This window comes from Aotus nancymaae, unplaced genomic scaffold, assembly GCF_030222135.1.
Source record: "Aotus nancymaae isolate 86718 unplaced genomic scaffold, 86718_ANA_hifiasm-v0.15.2.pri h1tg000103l, whole genome shotgun sequence".
Classification (NCBI taxonomy): domain Eukaryota; kingdom Metazoa; phylum Chordata; class Mammalia; order Primates; family Aotidae; genus Aotus; species Aotus nancymaae.
The window spans coordinates 755,962-772,120 of record NW_026988518.1 but is presented as its reverse complement, the minus strand read 5'-3'; the positions used below and the strand labels follow the sequence as shown (position 1 = coordinate 772,120).

Below are 16,159 nucleotides of genomic sequence, written 5' to 3'. Positions count from 1 at the left end.
CCGACGCGTAGGAACACAGAGTCAAATTCAGGTATTTCCGGTACTGCATTGCATGTCTATAACCAGTTTCTCTATCTTAATTCTCATCAATAATTAGTAGTTTTGCTACTATTTGCAACATATTTGTGCGATGTTTTTAACATTGCTCATGGAGTTTTTCTCACACATTCTATGCTGCCACCATCTGGTCACTTACAAAACTTTCAAGCTTGTCTTCTGGAGTCATTCTCAGTCTTATCAGAGTTTTGCATTCCTTTGAAAGAGGACTGAAATTGGTGTGGACTGGATTTATATAGCTTGAAAATTCCTCATCTTATCAATATATTCCAATTTACTCATCTGCAATGTGTAAGGGTCATAAAAGATTAAAATGGGAATTAATTGACTAATGAAATTACACAAAACAGAAATTCATAGCAAATCAGCCACTGTGCAAAAATGCTGCTGAGGGGATGTCTCAATTCCAGATTCAGAGTGCAAAGTGAGTTTGATGCACTTTTCCCTTGGCTAACTGTGAAAGCCTTGCATTAATGAGTAAAGAAAAGTAGGCAAAGAGGAGCAAATCAATTAGGCCGTATAGAAGAGACTCAAAGGTCGGGGAAGGAACCAGGAGAGATTTAGTGCTTAAGTCATCAGTTTCTAAAAGGCTGATGGCCATAATCCTATGAAAAATAAAAACATGTTCACATTTGTAGGAAGGAGGACAATAAAACCCCTGCCAAGTCTTTACCATCATCTGGTTTCTTCTGCCAGTTTCTATCTACCACCAACCACTGACTGTATTAAATGTGACTCTCCCTCATGTGAGACGCAGGGGAGAGAAAAAAAAAGGATGCATGACAGGAAGACAACATGTTGATGTACGTATTTATCTATCTTGCATTCCTATTAAGGAATACCTGAGACTGGTAGCTTAGAAGTTTATTTGGGTCACGTTTCTGCAGGCTGTACATACATGCCACCTGCATCTGCTCAGCTTCTGGTGAGGCCTCAGGAAGCTTTCCAATCATGGTGGAAGGCAAAGGGGAAGCAGGCATGTCACGGGTGAAAGACCAATGGAGAGAGGAGGAGGTGCTGGGCTTCTTTATTATTTTTATTCTTTATTTTTTCACTGAAAGTAATCAAGAAACTGGCTCCTTCCAAAAACCAGCTCCCACATGAGCTAATGGAGCAAGAACTCATTTGCTACCATAGGGAGGGCACCAAGCCATTCATGAGGGATCCACCCCCATGATCCAAACACCTCCCACCAGACCCTACCTCCAGCACTGGGGAGCACGTGACAACATGAGATTTGGTGGGGACAAACATCCAAACTATATCAATGTGGAAGGAGGGAGAAACAGGGAGACTGTAGTTCTGTGTTCTGATGTGCCTCAGCCTCCTCCACCCGTTTGTAAATAGTTAAATCAGTTGATTTCAAAGTGTCTTTGCAGTTTCCATACCTTGATGCCCTTGTTGAGAGTATAACCTTAACACCATATTGAGATTATGGGAACGTTGAGGAGAAAAATAAGGCAACAGGTGTTTACTGCCTACAACTTTTCAGGCACCATGTAAGGTACTTCAAACTCATTGTGTCATTTAGTTTTCACGGTAACTCTATGAAATAAAGATTGCTATGCCTGACCTGGCACTTACTATGTGTCAGGCCCTATTCTAAATATTTTAATCAATTAATATTCACCACAACCCTACAAGTCTAGGGACCGTCACTGATCCCATTTTCCAGATGAAAGATCTGCGGCCCTGAGAGGTTAAATAACTTACCCAAAATTACGTAGTAAATGTAGAGCTGTTAGCCTCCATCTGGTTCCAGAGTCCATTCTCTTAACCAATACCATACTCTAACATCTCTTCAATACACACATACACCCTCACACACAAGTTCGCACACATGCCCATGCAATCTGACTTCTTACACAACCACCACCTGGAGCCATAGGGAAAGTAGATTCAGAGTTCAGATGAACTGGGACGCATCAGACTCGCAGTATCCATTGCAACACTCTCTCCCCATCTACCTGAGGAGGAGTCAGAGGAAATAAACCAGGTGACAGAGAAGCTGACTACTATAACATTTACAACTGCCAGGGCCTGGGCTTCATAAAACCTCTTAGAGGACAGAGATTGGTCTCAGAATTTCCATGGCTATAGCTGTAACTGTATTATAATAGTTTGCCCAGGTTACCATAACAAAGTACCACAGACTGGGTGGCTTGAATAAGAAATTGTTTTCTCACAACCCTGGAAGATAGAAGTCTGGGATCAAGGTGTTGGCAAGGTTGTTTTCTTCTGAGGCCTCTCTCCCTGTCTTGAAGATGGCCGTCTTCTCCCTGTGTTTTCACGTGGTTTTTCCTCTGTTCACGTCTGTGTCCTAATCGCCTCTTCTTATAAAGACAACAGTCATATTGGATTAGGACCCACCCTAATGCCCTCATTTTAACTTAATTATCTCCTTAAAGACCCTGTCTCCAAACACAATCACATTCTGTTCTGAAGTACTGGGTGTTAAGAAATCAACACGTGAATCTAGAGGTATACAATTCAACTCTTAACAACTACTCTATAAAAAATGACATTCTAACAGTTCACAAATTAATTATGCTCAGATGGGTATGCTTAATTCTTAGTGACATCAATGTAAATTGTCTAGGTCAAGTAAATATTGAAATCAATAATATTTAAAACTGCCCTTTTTATCTTTTATCTCTGCAAACAAGTGAGAGATAAACACCTTTAATACAAAGACAAAATAAGATTCAGAAATTTTTCAACATTAATTTTGAGAAATGACTCCCTTTTACTCTGCTGCCTCACCAAAATAAATAAATAAATAAACTGCAATCTCTGATATTTCCAGAAATAAAGTTCTGCTTCCTTCTATGAAAATTCTTATCGTGAGTCTGGGGTTTAAACTTTCCAGTAAAAAAATACAGTTGGACTCTGTGACTCACAATTTTAATGTATCTGTAAGTTGGGACTATAGAGGGTTTGTTTCAATACAAACTGAATTCTAAATACTTTATTTCTTCAGTAATCATGTATTTGATTGCCCATAGCAAGAACAAGAGTTCTCAAACAAGTTACATTATTATTATAGCTTCACTACCCTAACAACACCCTGAGGAGATCCATGTCTCCACATATTCAAAGCCTTGGAATAAATTCCTGTTTGTCAAAATAAATAAAAATAACTCCATAATCATTTTTTAACTAAGTATATCATTATTAATTTTATACATTCAGTATAAATGAAACTGTCTCAATATAAAAGAAATTGCTAGTAGGTAGAATTATAAGCCTACTATACTTATATTTTAAGTTCATGACTAATACTCAAAATAATAATAAACAGATTCTCAAAAAGTAAATTTTGCCCTAAGAATTGAAATAACAGAGATACCTTCTTATTCTACAGCTGTATGCGGACATGGCTTGTGTTTTAGAGTTTGTTTTTATTTCTTCCAATGGCACCCCCAAAAATAATAGCACCTGAGGGAACTCTGGGGTGATTTGCTTACTTTTAGAGTCTATTTCAACATCACCAAGCAAAGTTGGTTAATACTCAAACATAAATGATAAGTAGCATAGGAATCTTGTTTGTCTATACAATTAGGTCAAATTAGATTTAACTTGGAAAAAAATTAGTGAACTGAAAAAAAAAGTGCATTCAAAAGAATATAAACTCAAAACCACACTCATGCCTACTCTCTGTGTGTTGGGGCACTGTGGCAGACATGCATGCTAAGCCAATGTGTCCTCAAACAAGAGATCTTCAGTCTTCTAAGAATGGCCCATGGAGAAAATCAAGAGAATCTAATTAGGTAGCATTTAATTCCACTGTGATAAATAACTTAAGCTGCATCTCTTAGAGCAAACAGCAGAACCAGTTAAAGGTCTTTTAAAGTCACAGCTAAACAAATATTGTAAAGATAAATAAAAGGATGAGAAAGATAAATTAATAATTATATTCCTATTCTTCAATAATGAATGAATGACTTTCTACAGTATTATATAAAGGCTTTTAAATTCCTTTTTAAAGATAAATTAATAGAAATAAAAGTACAGGAATATTATAATTAAGGGAAAATGAAAAATTTCATATCCCTTAAAATACTGAAAGCTGTACACCACCACCAATGTGTTCACTAAATAATTTAATTACATTACATGCTATTTTAGCCAAGCCTCAGTTATATTGAAAACTTACTCAAATCTTTTTCCCTACCTCTTACCTTCTATAACAATTCTTTAAGAAGGTTACAAATCATCCTTATCAAAATGGAAACATAATTTTTATGATGTGGAACTATATCAGTTTGTTATTAGCCACTCTGGTAAAATATTTGCTCTTAGTGAGAGATTGAACCCTGGATCGTGACTAATTGAGACTTGAGGTTGATTATTGGTAGATGCCATTATTCACTATATCAATATGGTTAATAAAGATGATTCATAGTTTCCTCTATTTTAAGTACTATTTTTAAAGATCTATAAATGTCATAGAACTTCTTTGACCTCTACTCAAGGTTTCATATTGCATCACCCAAGATAATTACTTATTTAATCTGAAAGTGCTCCAAATGACAATGCATTTAAAATATTAAGTGTTTTTTATTTCTGCAGAATGACTCAATATAGACAATCTGTCTTGAAAATAATTGTTCAATTTAAAGATTTTTACAAAAGGAGACAATCATTTCAATCCTCTTCAAGGTAAGCAGGAGATTTCAAATCCCCACTTTGAAGGCTGTAGTAGAAATAGACAGTTTAGAAATGTAACCAGTGATATTTTTCTTTTTTTTTTTTAAATTGCATTTTAGGTTTTGGGGTACATGTGAAGAACATGCAAGATTGTTACATAGGTGCACATGTGGCAGTGTGATTTGCTGCCTTCCACCCCTTCACCTATATCTGGCATTCTCTCCCATGCTCTCTCTCCCCAACTCCCCACCCCCTGCTGTCCCTCCCTTATTTCCCCCCAATGGACCCCAGTGTGTAGTGCTCCCCTCCCTGTGTCCATGTGTTCCCATTGTTCAACACCCGCCTATGAGTGAGAACATGTGGTGTTTGATTTTCTGTTCTTGTGTCAGTCTGCTGAGAATTATGGTTTCCAGGTTCATCCATGTCCCTACAAAGGACACGAACTCATCATTTTTGATGGCTGCATAATATTCCATGGTGTATATGTGCCACATTTTCCCTGTCCAGTCTATCATCGATGGGCATTTAGGTTGGGTCCAGGTCTTTGCTATTGTAAACTGTGCTGTAATGAACATTCGTGTGCATGTGTCCTTATAGTAGAACGATTTATAATCCTTTGGATATATACCCAGTAATGGGATTGCTGGGTCAAATGGAATTTCTATTTCTAGGTCCTTGAGGAATCACCATACTGTTTTCCACAGTGGTTGAACTAATTTACACTCCCACCAACAGTGTAAAAGTGTTCCTATTTCTCCACATCCTCTCCAGCATCTGTTTTCTCCAGATTTTTTAATGATCACCATTCTAACTGGCGTGAGATGGTATCTCAATGTAGTTTTGATTTGCATTTCTCTAATGACCAGTGATGATGAGCATTTTTTCATATGTTTCTTGGCCTCATGTATGTCTTCTTTTGTAAAGTATCTGTTCGTATCCTTCGCCCATTTTTGAATGGGCTTGTTTGTTTTTTTCTTGTAAATCTTTTTTAGCTCGTTGTAAATTCTGGATATCAGCCCTTCGTCAGACAGGTAGGCTGCAAAAATTTTTCCCATTCTGTTGGTTGCCGATTCACTCTATTGACTGTTTCTTTCACCGTGCAGAAGCTGTGGAGTTTGATTAGGTCCCATTTGTCTATTTTGGGTTTTATTGCCAATGCTTTTGGTGTTTTGGTCATGAAGTCCTTGCCTATGCCTATGTCCTGAATGGTTTTGCTAGATTTTCTTCTAGGGTTTTATGGTGTTAGGTCTTATGTTTAAGTCTTTAATCCATCTGGAGTTAATTTTAGTGCAAGGTGTCAGGAAGGGATCGAGTTTCTGCTTTCTGCACATGGCTAGCCAGTTTTCCCAACACCATTTATTAAACAGGGAATCCTTTCCCCATTGCTTGTTTTTGTCAGGTTTGTCAAAGATCAGATGGTTGTAAATATGTTGTGTTGCTTCCAAGGCCTCTGTTCTGTTCTATTGGTCTATATCTCTGTTTTGGTACCAGTACCATGCTGTTTTGATTACTGTAGCTTTGCAGTATAGTTTGAAGTCCGGTAGTGTGATGCCTCCCGCTTTGTTCTTTTTGCTTAGAATTGACTTGGCTATGCAGGCTCTCTTTTGGTTCCATATGAAGTTTAAGGTGGTTTTTTCCAGTTCTGTGAAGAAGGTCATTGGTAGCTTGATGGGGATAGCATTGAATCTGTAAATTACTTTGGGCAGTATGGCCATTTTCACGATATTGATTCTTCCTAACCATGAACATGGAATGTTTCTCCATCTGTTTGTGTCCTCTTTTATTTCATTGAGCAGTGGTTTGTAGTTCTCCTTGAAGAGGTCCTTTACATGCCTTGTTACTTGTATTCCTAGGTATTTTATTCTCTTTGTAGCAATTGTGAATGGCAGTTCGTTCTTGATTTGGCTCTCTTTAAGTCTGTTATTGGTGTATAGGAATGCTTGTGATTTTTGCATATTGATTTTGTATCCTGAGACTTTGATGAAGTTGCTTATCAGTTTCAGGAGATTTTGGGCTGAGACGATGGGGTCTTCTAGGTATACAATCATGTCGTCTGCAAATAGAGACAATTTGGCTTCCTGCTTTCCTATTTGAATACCCTTTATTTCTTTTTCTTGCCTGATTGCTCTGGCTAGACTTCCAGTACTATATTGAATAGGAGTAGTGAGAGAGGGCATCCTTGTCTAGTGCCAGATTTCAAAGGGAATGTGAGCAAGATCAAAAAAACTCAAAACCTAGCAGAAGACAAGAAATAAGAGTAGAGCAGAACTGAAGGAGATAGAGACACAAAAAACCCTTCAAAAAATCAATAAATCCAGGAGCTGGTTTTTCGAAAAGATCAACAAAATAGACCACTAGACAGATTAATAAAAAAGAAAAGAGAGAATAACCAAATAGATGCAATAAAAAATGATAAAGGGGATATCACCACAGATTCCACAGAAATTCAAACCATCATCAGAGATTATTACAAACAACTCTGTGCACATAAACTAGGAAACCTGGAAGAAATGGATAAATTCCTGGACACTTGCCTCCTCCCAATCCTAAACCAGGAAGAAGTCGAAACCCTGAATAGACCAATAACAAGGTCTGAAGTCAAAGCAGCAATTAAGAGCCTACCACCCAAAAAAAAGCCCAGGTTCAGATAGATTCACAGCCGAATTCTACCAGACATACAAAGAGGAACTGGTACCATTCCTACTGAAACTATTTCAAATAATCCAAAAAGAGGGAATCCTTCCCAAATCATTTTATGAGACCAACATCATCCTGATATCAAAACCCAGCAGAGACTCAACAAGAAAAGAAAACTACAGGCCAATATCCATGATGAACATAGATGCAAAAATCTTCAATAAAATACTGGCAAGCCGATTGCAACAGCACATCAAAAAGTTTATCCACCATGATCAAGTAGGATTCATCCCGGGGATGCAAGGCTGGTTCAACATACGCAAGTCTGTAAACGTAATTCACCACATAAACAGAACCAAATACAAAAACCACATGATTGTCTCAATTGATGCAGAGAAGGCCTTTGACAAAATTCAACAGCCCTTTATGCTAAAAACCCTCAATAAACTAGGTATTGACGGAACGTATCTCCAAATAATAAAAGCTATTTATGACAAACCAACAGCCAATATCATAATGAATGGGATATTTTTCTATGTTAGGAATTGATATAAACAAACTGTCTTTTTATTTTTATGGCCTTTGGAGATATTTCTCTTCAGCTATGGGGAGCTTTGAACCTTGACGTAAATGATCCATTTCTCCTACTTTCTAAGGAAAGCAAAAATTAACAAAATTCTGCTTGTTACTCCAATAACCATGTATGTGTTTTAGGAGCTGCACTGCTCCAACATTCCTCTTTGATCTGCATGACACAGTGAACTGACTTCCTAACAAGCTCGCCTCTTAATTTCATCTTGCTCTGAAAGTAAAATAATAATGAGCTCAGTGATGCTGAAGCAACACTCCCAGCCACTGAGAAGAAAACCTTAGTGCCCATTCTGTCACCAGCCGACTGGGAGCAAGACTAATGAATTTCTGCCACAAAGAAATGTTTGCTCCCATATCAGACTAAGTCCTGATCTTTAAATTGTGACAACCTTGCCAAGCAGCATAGCAATCAGCTGATGAAAGGATATGTGTTTGTTTGTTCTTTTGTTGGTTTTTTTCCTAAATGCTCCATGTAGAGAGAATGAAAAGATTAGGAGAGCTAGAAATAGCCATTCATTTCTCCCCTCTATATTGCCAGTTTTCTGACATGACAGGTCTACATTTACTTTCACTTATTATTCCTTTTGTAGTCTGGCTTCTGGCCCCAACCATTAGCCCAAGAGTTATCAGACACTTTCTACTTTTCAGATCCAGTGGTTTCTTCCCAGTTCTCATCTGCCTCAGGCTCTGACATGTTTGACAATATACCTTTAAAAACCCCTCTGTTCCGTGGCTGCCCTCTTTCTTGTTCTTTTCCCTTTCCTCTCATTCCTGCTTTATATTCATTCCCCAATAAAGGATTAGCACAAAAGCTAATTCTTTGGGAAGCAAAAATATTCTACCTTCATGTAAATCAGTAGAGAGGATGGTATTTAAGAATCAAATAGGCTCTCAAAGAATGAGGTTCGCAAAGTTGACATATCTGAACCTGACTCCCACTGTACCACTGCTATGGTCTGAATGTGTGTGTCCCACTAAAATTCGTGTCTTGAAACCTAACCCTCACAGTGATGGTATTAAGAGGTGGGGCCTTTGGGAGGTGATTTGGTCATGAGGGCTCCACCCTCAGAGATGGGATTAATGTTCTGATAAAAGAGGCTCCAGAAGCCCCTTGCCTCTTTCATCACGTAAGGACACAGCAACAAGGTACCATTTATGAAGCAGAGAGCTCTTGCCACACATCGAATCTGCTGGCAACATGAGCTTGGACTTCCCAGTCTCTAGAACTGTGAGAAATAAACTCCTGTTGTTTTTAAATTACTCAGTCTAAGGTATTTTGTTACAACAGCCTGAACGAACTAAGACAATCACTTACTGTCGGCACGTTACTTTAATTTCTCTGAGCCTCAGTTTCCCTCCTCTGTGAACACTGATAATAATATTACCACTTTTTAGGTTTGTTTGAGAGGATTCAACTAAATAATGTTTTTAAAATATTTACCACATTCACGACACATTCATGTTTCACTAAAATACACTGTTATTATTATTTCTAATTTCAGTAGACTTTGGTAGACAAAACTAGAGATCTTAACCAAAGAGTAACCAAATGACAGCTGGATTTCAATTTGTTTGAATAAAATTACAAAATCAAGGAGCTAGAAAATACCTTTGCATCCATGGTCATCAAGTTATACGCTGCAGAATAAATACAACCTGCCTCCTGTTTTCATAAATAGTCACTGGAGCAGAACCACGCCCATTCATTTATGTATTCTCCATGGTTAACAGCAGCATTGGGTAACTGTGAAAAAGACGGTAAGGTCTGCAAAGCCTAATCAAATCTGGCCCCTAATCTAGTCTAATCACTTCATTTTACTGATGAGAAAATTAAATACAATCATTTAATTCAGAACATCGCTAAGAAAATTGTCTAATATATCATCTTTGTTAGTTTACAGGAAGACTTATGTGTATGGAGATTATTAACTGACATAAATAAAACCTGCTTCATTCGTTTGTTTTATTGTTTCTATGGTGCAGTTATAGTTCCTGGGAGCCCCACAGAACGTGGTGTTTTATTCTGACACTATGTATCTAGCACTTGCACTGTAAAAAGGGAAGTAATTCCCATTAGGAACAGCAAAACCTGAGGCTAAAAAAAGACAGTATAAGCTCATGCCAAAAGCTGAATTTTACTTAATATAAAGAAAGGTGGCAGTTTCCAATTTCAGCCGAAAGTAGGAGTGTCAAATTGCTGCAAAAACTGCCGTCCTCCAGAGATTGACGACCCGAATGAACCCAGAGGCAATTTTTTATTCTCATGAGATGGCTTGCTTAGATATTTCTGGGAAGCAGCAGTAGGTCTTAGGAAAGGTTAGAATGTTGTTGTTTCCTGGTAACTACTTGCAGAGGTTGATGGGAGTCAATGAGACCCAAACAAAAAGCAGGAATAGGGTGGGTCTGTGGCATTTAATAGTGGCTATGGAGGATATCAGTGGATTTTCCAGAAAGGGAAACATTTCATGGTTGAAACTTTGATTTGCTTCTATTATTTTCACATTCATTCCTTAATGCAATATGAATATCACTAATAGAAGCCACTTCTGGGACTCCCATTAGTAAAGCTTAGTTTCAACTTAAAACTTCAAGAAGAGTCAGATGCATACCTCTTCTAGCAGTGGCATCAGGCAGGCAGAGAAAAAGAAAACAGCATTTCCCTTTTACAGAAACTAGTTCTATTTTCTTCTCTCCTATAAGGAGTGGCATTAACCCTGAATTGCACACGATGTTTAAAAGATGCAGAAATAACTAACAGTCTTTGTTCTCAGAGCCTTCATATGTGATCCATATTGTAAGGCCGGTTGCCTCGCTGGGAGCACGGACGCAGACCGCCCCCTGCCTTGTTTTCAAAAGCTCGGACAAGCCCAGACGAGCTCAGGCAAGCTCAGACATGCTCAGGTTTTTTCCCTTCTCCCATGCTCACACAGCCTGACCTTCCCTTAAAAGAGCCCAGTATGCAAACAAGGTGTGGTAACCCTATCGTCTTAACAACCAATAGCAGCCAAGCCTTAACAGCCAATAGCAGCCAAGTCTTAACAACCAATAGCAGCTGAGTAACTCCAACCAACAACAAGCCAAGTCCTAGGTAAAGGCTTGTAACTTACCCAATAGCAGTCCTGCTCTCCCACAACCAATCGAGCTGTTTCACTCCCTATAAAACCCCCTGTCTGAGAGGAGTCCATGCCACTTCTCCGGCCCCTCCTGTCGGACTGTAGAACCTCGTCCGGGAGCCTGAATAAATTCCTTCGCATCAGATCTTCTTGTGCTGGCCTCAGTTTCTTCACTTTAAACTCAGCGAGAACAGACCTTACACATATGTGTTGTCCTACAGTCACCTAATTCAGAATCACTAGGTGTGTTTGTTTAAAATGCAGATTTCTGGTCCCTGTACCAGGCATTGTGATTCAGCACTTATGTGTATCATGCCCAGGCATATATATTTTCAACAAGTTTCCCATGGGATTCTAATACATATGAGAGTTTGGGAATCACAGGTCTACTGAAGAGGAAACCGTTATGGGAAAGGGGTCCTGATTCAGACCGCAAGAGAGCTTCTTGCATCTGGTACAAGAAAGAACTCAAGCCAAGTCCATAGAGTACAATGAAAGCGAGTTCATTAAGAAAGTAAAGGAATAAAGAATGGCGACTCCATAGGCAAAGCAGCAGCATGGGCTGCTAGACTGCATATACTTAGAGTTATCTCTTGATTATATGCTAAACAAAGGGTGGGTTATTCATGAGTTTTCTGGGAAAGGGATGGGCAATTCCCGGAACTGAGGGCTCCTCCCCTTTTTAGACCATATAAGGTAAGTTTCTGATGTAGCTATGGCATTTGTAAACTGTCATGGCAGTGGAGGGAGTGTCTGTGAGTATGCTAATACTTTATAATTAGCATAGAATGAGCAGTGAGGATGACCAGAGGTCACTTTTGTTGCCATCTTGATTTTAGTGGGTCTTGGTTAGCTTCTTTACTGCATCTTATTTTATCAGCAAGGTCTTTGTTACCTGTATCTTGTGCTGACTTCCTGTCTCATCCTGTGACTAAGAAAACCTAATCTCCTGGAATGCAGCCCAGTATGTCTCCCTTATATTACCCAGCCCCTATTCAGGATGGAGCAGCTCTGGTTCAAATGCTTCTGACAGAACTAGCAGGAAATCTTTTAGCTCTGCCACACTCTAGCACTGTGACTTTGAACAATTTATTTAAAAATGAGTACAATCTAAGAGTTAGCCAACAAGATTAATAAATTTTGAGAATTAAGAGAGCAGAGCCCAAGGTGTGATAGTAGTGTAAGGTATAATTACCTGGAAGACATTAGCACACTGAACAACAATGGCTAGACTGCTTGAAAACGGGGTTGTGCCGAAAGTATCATGTTTGACAACATTGCCTTAAAAATTAATGTACTCAAGACAAAACATTTGAATTTTATAAAATGTTAGCTTAGTTTTTCATGTTGTGTAGTCTCTTCCCTTTATCCTGTAAATTTGATAGGATAGCCCAAAGTCTAATACATATTTTCCTGAGAATGAATAAAATCTCAGAAATAACCAGTTTGCCAGGGTTTCGTGCTAGTCCTCCCTGCTCAATATATTCTGCACAATTAAAATGTCTTAGGGGCATAGCTTGAGTTACCCCAGATGAGAAACCATCTAAACATTTGCATATTGCTACAGACTAAATTAATGAATATTTTACTCTCACCAGCTGCTTCAGAATCCTTCTCCTGCCTAAAAGCCATGAGATTACAAAGTCTAATTTCACCTTCTTTGGGGCTTTTTATACCCTGTATATACAATACCCAAATCCCTCTGGTATTTTACTGACAAAACAAAAGGCAGCAAAAGAAGCTGTAATTGAAGTCACTGCTACTAAATAAATCCCAAACCTGTTCATTTGCCATTTTCTGCTAAACTATACAGTTCAAAACTGGGCCTACACTCTTGATGCCATAATAGTTCCTGGGACCAAGGAAATAAGTAGCCACTAAAATTAGCATAGGTGTGGTGGAAAGCAATACCCTCTCACATTCAACTCAGAAAAGATTGATTAGAAGATAAATCTGAGCATATTAATAATTATTATATATATAACATGTATTGATTATATAATTGACCTTAAGTACCTTTAATACATCATCTCATTTAAGCCTCACAACAATTCTATGAAGTAGGTGTCGTTATCCCCATTTCGCAAATAAGAAAAGTGAGAAAGAGCTTAAAGTTACAATGAATTTCACAGTACATGTGGTACTGAACATCACCAGTCAGGTAGCCAACCCAGTTTTACTTGACTCCAAATATCACGTTTCTAACTATTACAACAAAACAGACCTAACGGTTTTTATGTCTCTATCTCTGTTAAAATTGTTTGATTCTTGTTTGAATTGAATCAGATATCTCTGTTAGTCATTATCATTTTTCTTTACTAGAGATCATCCCAATTGAAGGGACTGTGTCTTTAAGGAATGTAGTGAGGCACTGGGCAAATATTTGTTGAATGAATGAATGAATAGAATACTTCAGTACTTGGAGGACTTGCTAGGTCTTTAAACCCCAAATCCTCTTCTTTTCCACAAACAATCATCAGCATTATTCTTGTATCAGCTGTTCATATTAACAGTTCTTCACAGAACTGTTAATTTAGCATGATTAATAATTACAGAAATCTAATTTACAGATTATTTTTTAGTTGTAACGTTAAAGTGTAGTCCACAAGACTAACCCCACTTCTGACACCATTTCAAGTTTAGGATTTCTAAGACCATACTTAGGTTTAATAATACAGTAGAAAGACTCACAGAACTCTCGAGATGCTGTTTTACTTATGATGAGAGTTTAGGATGCAGGTTAGGTTAGGTTAAAAGGCTTATCTTATGATTCTGACTAAAGAATCCTGTCATGAGTTCCTCAAATCTTGTCGGGAATTTCCAAATTGTTGACGTACTAATTAATACGTAAGCTACTAACACTGAAAAGAACACTAATTTGTTTCTGAGTCATGAACTTTTACTGATTGACTTGCATGTAGAACATTTTAGCTTGTATGTTGTAATCTGTAGCCAATGATTATAACCTCTGTATTACACCCTACAGTGAAAATGACAACTCTGGCATGAGGAGTTCTCCTTCCTTCTTCTAAACTTTCCTGTAAAGCCTTGCAACCGGTAGTGGACTCTGGAATATGCCCAACTTTGTGGGTATGTTTTCCCAAGTCAGTCCTCACAATTGGCTTCCAATAAACCTTTGTCAAATTATTTCTGCCTCCGCAGCCTTAATTTTGGTTGACATGACTCAAAACTTCCATCGTAAATTACACTGTTAGACTGTCTGGCACAGCCTAAATTCCCAAACAAGACACTCCTATCAGGCATGACATTGCAAGAACATAGAGCTTACCTCCCAGAAGCTGAGGGCAAAGGCCAGATCTCTCTCTGGAAAAGGTTAAATTCTTTATTCCACAAAGAATGTAAACAAATCCAAGGTTTTTTTCAAAAACATTCTTTTCACTTGCATTTTGATATACTTTCCTAAGTAGGAGATCTAGAGGTCCGGTTATAGCTCCAGGGTCAGGATGTGAATGTGAACATCATCTTCTTTGCATGCTGTTATTTCAGTGTCTCTTCAAGTGTAAGCATAGATTAGCATCAAACTACAGTAGAGACCAACCTGCAATTACAGCTAATTCATGTGACCAAATTAGGGAATCTAAATAAGGAGAAAGATTTTAGAGTGTCCTTAATTTAGCATCCAACACAATAACTAGACTTTGAAGCCAGGCCGATACCAGTCTTCATCTTAATTCCACCATCTTTTCCTACAGCCCATTCTAGAATCCTTGCTCTTCATTTTTTTGACTACCAAGAAGAAAAATAAATAGACCAGGTGCAGTGACTCATATCTGTAATCCCAGCACTTTGAGAGGCCAAGGTGAGGAAATCACCTGAGCCCAGGGATTTGAGACCAGCCTGGGCAACACAGGGAGACTCCATCTCCAGAAAAAACACAAAAATTAGCTGGGCATGTTGGTGTCCACTTGTAGTCCTAGCTACTGGGGAGGCTGAGGCAGGAGGATTTCTTGATCTCAGAAGGTCAAGGGTAAAGTAAGAGTGAGCCATGATAATGCCACTATACTCTAACCTGGTCAATAGAATGAGAACCTGTCTCAAATAAGTAAATAGAGGATTTATCCATCTGGATCTCCAAGTTTCACTGCATTCTGACTACAGTTGATCTTTGAACAATGTGAAGTTAGGCGTGCTGACCTTCCATACAGTCAAGAATTCACATACAACTTTTGACCCCCCCAAAACTTAACTACTAATAGCTCACTGTTGACAGAAAGTCTTGCCGATAACATGAACAGTTGATTAACACATATTTTGTATGTTCCATGTATTATATGCTATATTTTTACAATAAAGCAATCTAAAGAAAAGGTTATTAAGGAAATCATAAGGAAGAGAAAATACATTTACTGTTCATTAAGTGGAAGTGGATCGTCATAAAGGTCTTCATCCTTTTCATCTTCACTTTGAGTAGCCTGAGGAAGAGGAGGAAGAGAAGGGGTTGGTCTTGCTGCCTCAGAGATAGCAGAGGTGAAAAGAAATCCACATATCAGTGGACCTGCACAGTTTAAACCCATGTTGTTCAATGATCAACTGTATTAGCAAACCTACTGAAGTCTCAAAGGCCTAGGACTTTTCGTTGAAAGCAACAGTAACCTGATTCCAGTAAACGTGGGCAAAAAAAAAAAGACATTGACATGCACACAGAGAGAACTCCATGTGAAGACAAAGACAGGGATCAGGGTAATGCAACAGAGCCAAAGAATGCCAAAAGATTGCCAAAACCTGCCAGAAACTAGAGGGATGCATGGAACTGATTTCTACCTCACCTGGGAAGTAACCAACCCTACGGATACCTCCAGAACTGTTAGACAATAAATTTCTGTTGTTTAAGCCAATTCATTCCCAACGTTTTTGGCACCAGGGACCTGTTTCATGGAAGATGATTTTTCCACAGCCGGGCATGGGAGTTGGTTTGGGGATGATTCAAGCACATTATGCTTATTGTGCACTTTATTTCTATTATTATTATATTGTAATATATAATGAAATAATTACACAACTCACCATAATGTGGAATCAGTGCGAGTCCTGAACTTGGTTTCATGCAACTAGTCAGTCCCATCTGTGGGTGATGGGGGACAGTGACGGAT

The 16,159-nt window shown here is 38.4% G+C and overlaps 1 long non-coding RNA gene across 2 annotated transcripts in view; it reads right to left on the bottom strand.

Annotated features, from left to right (window-relative positions):
* LOC135272079 (uncharacterized) overlaps positions 1 to 15,576 on the bottom strand; it is a 56,792-nt gene extending 41,216 nt beyond the window's left edge. The window contains exons 1-2 of one of the 2 annotated variants that reach the window (XR_010340186.1): positions 15,411 to 15,576; positions 14,338 to 14,560 (exon numbers count right to left, since the gene is read on the bottom strand). This is a non-coding gene — a long non-coding RNA (uncharacterized LOC135272079). The remainder of the gene's footprint in view (positions 1 to 14,337; positions 14,561 to 15,410) is intronic. The other variant, XR_010340185.1, reaches the window with a different exon arrangement.
* Positions 15,577 to 16,159: the final 583 nt, after the last annotated feature.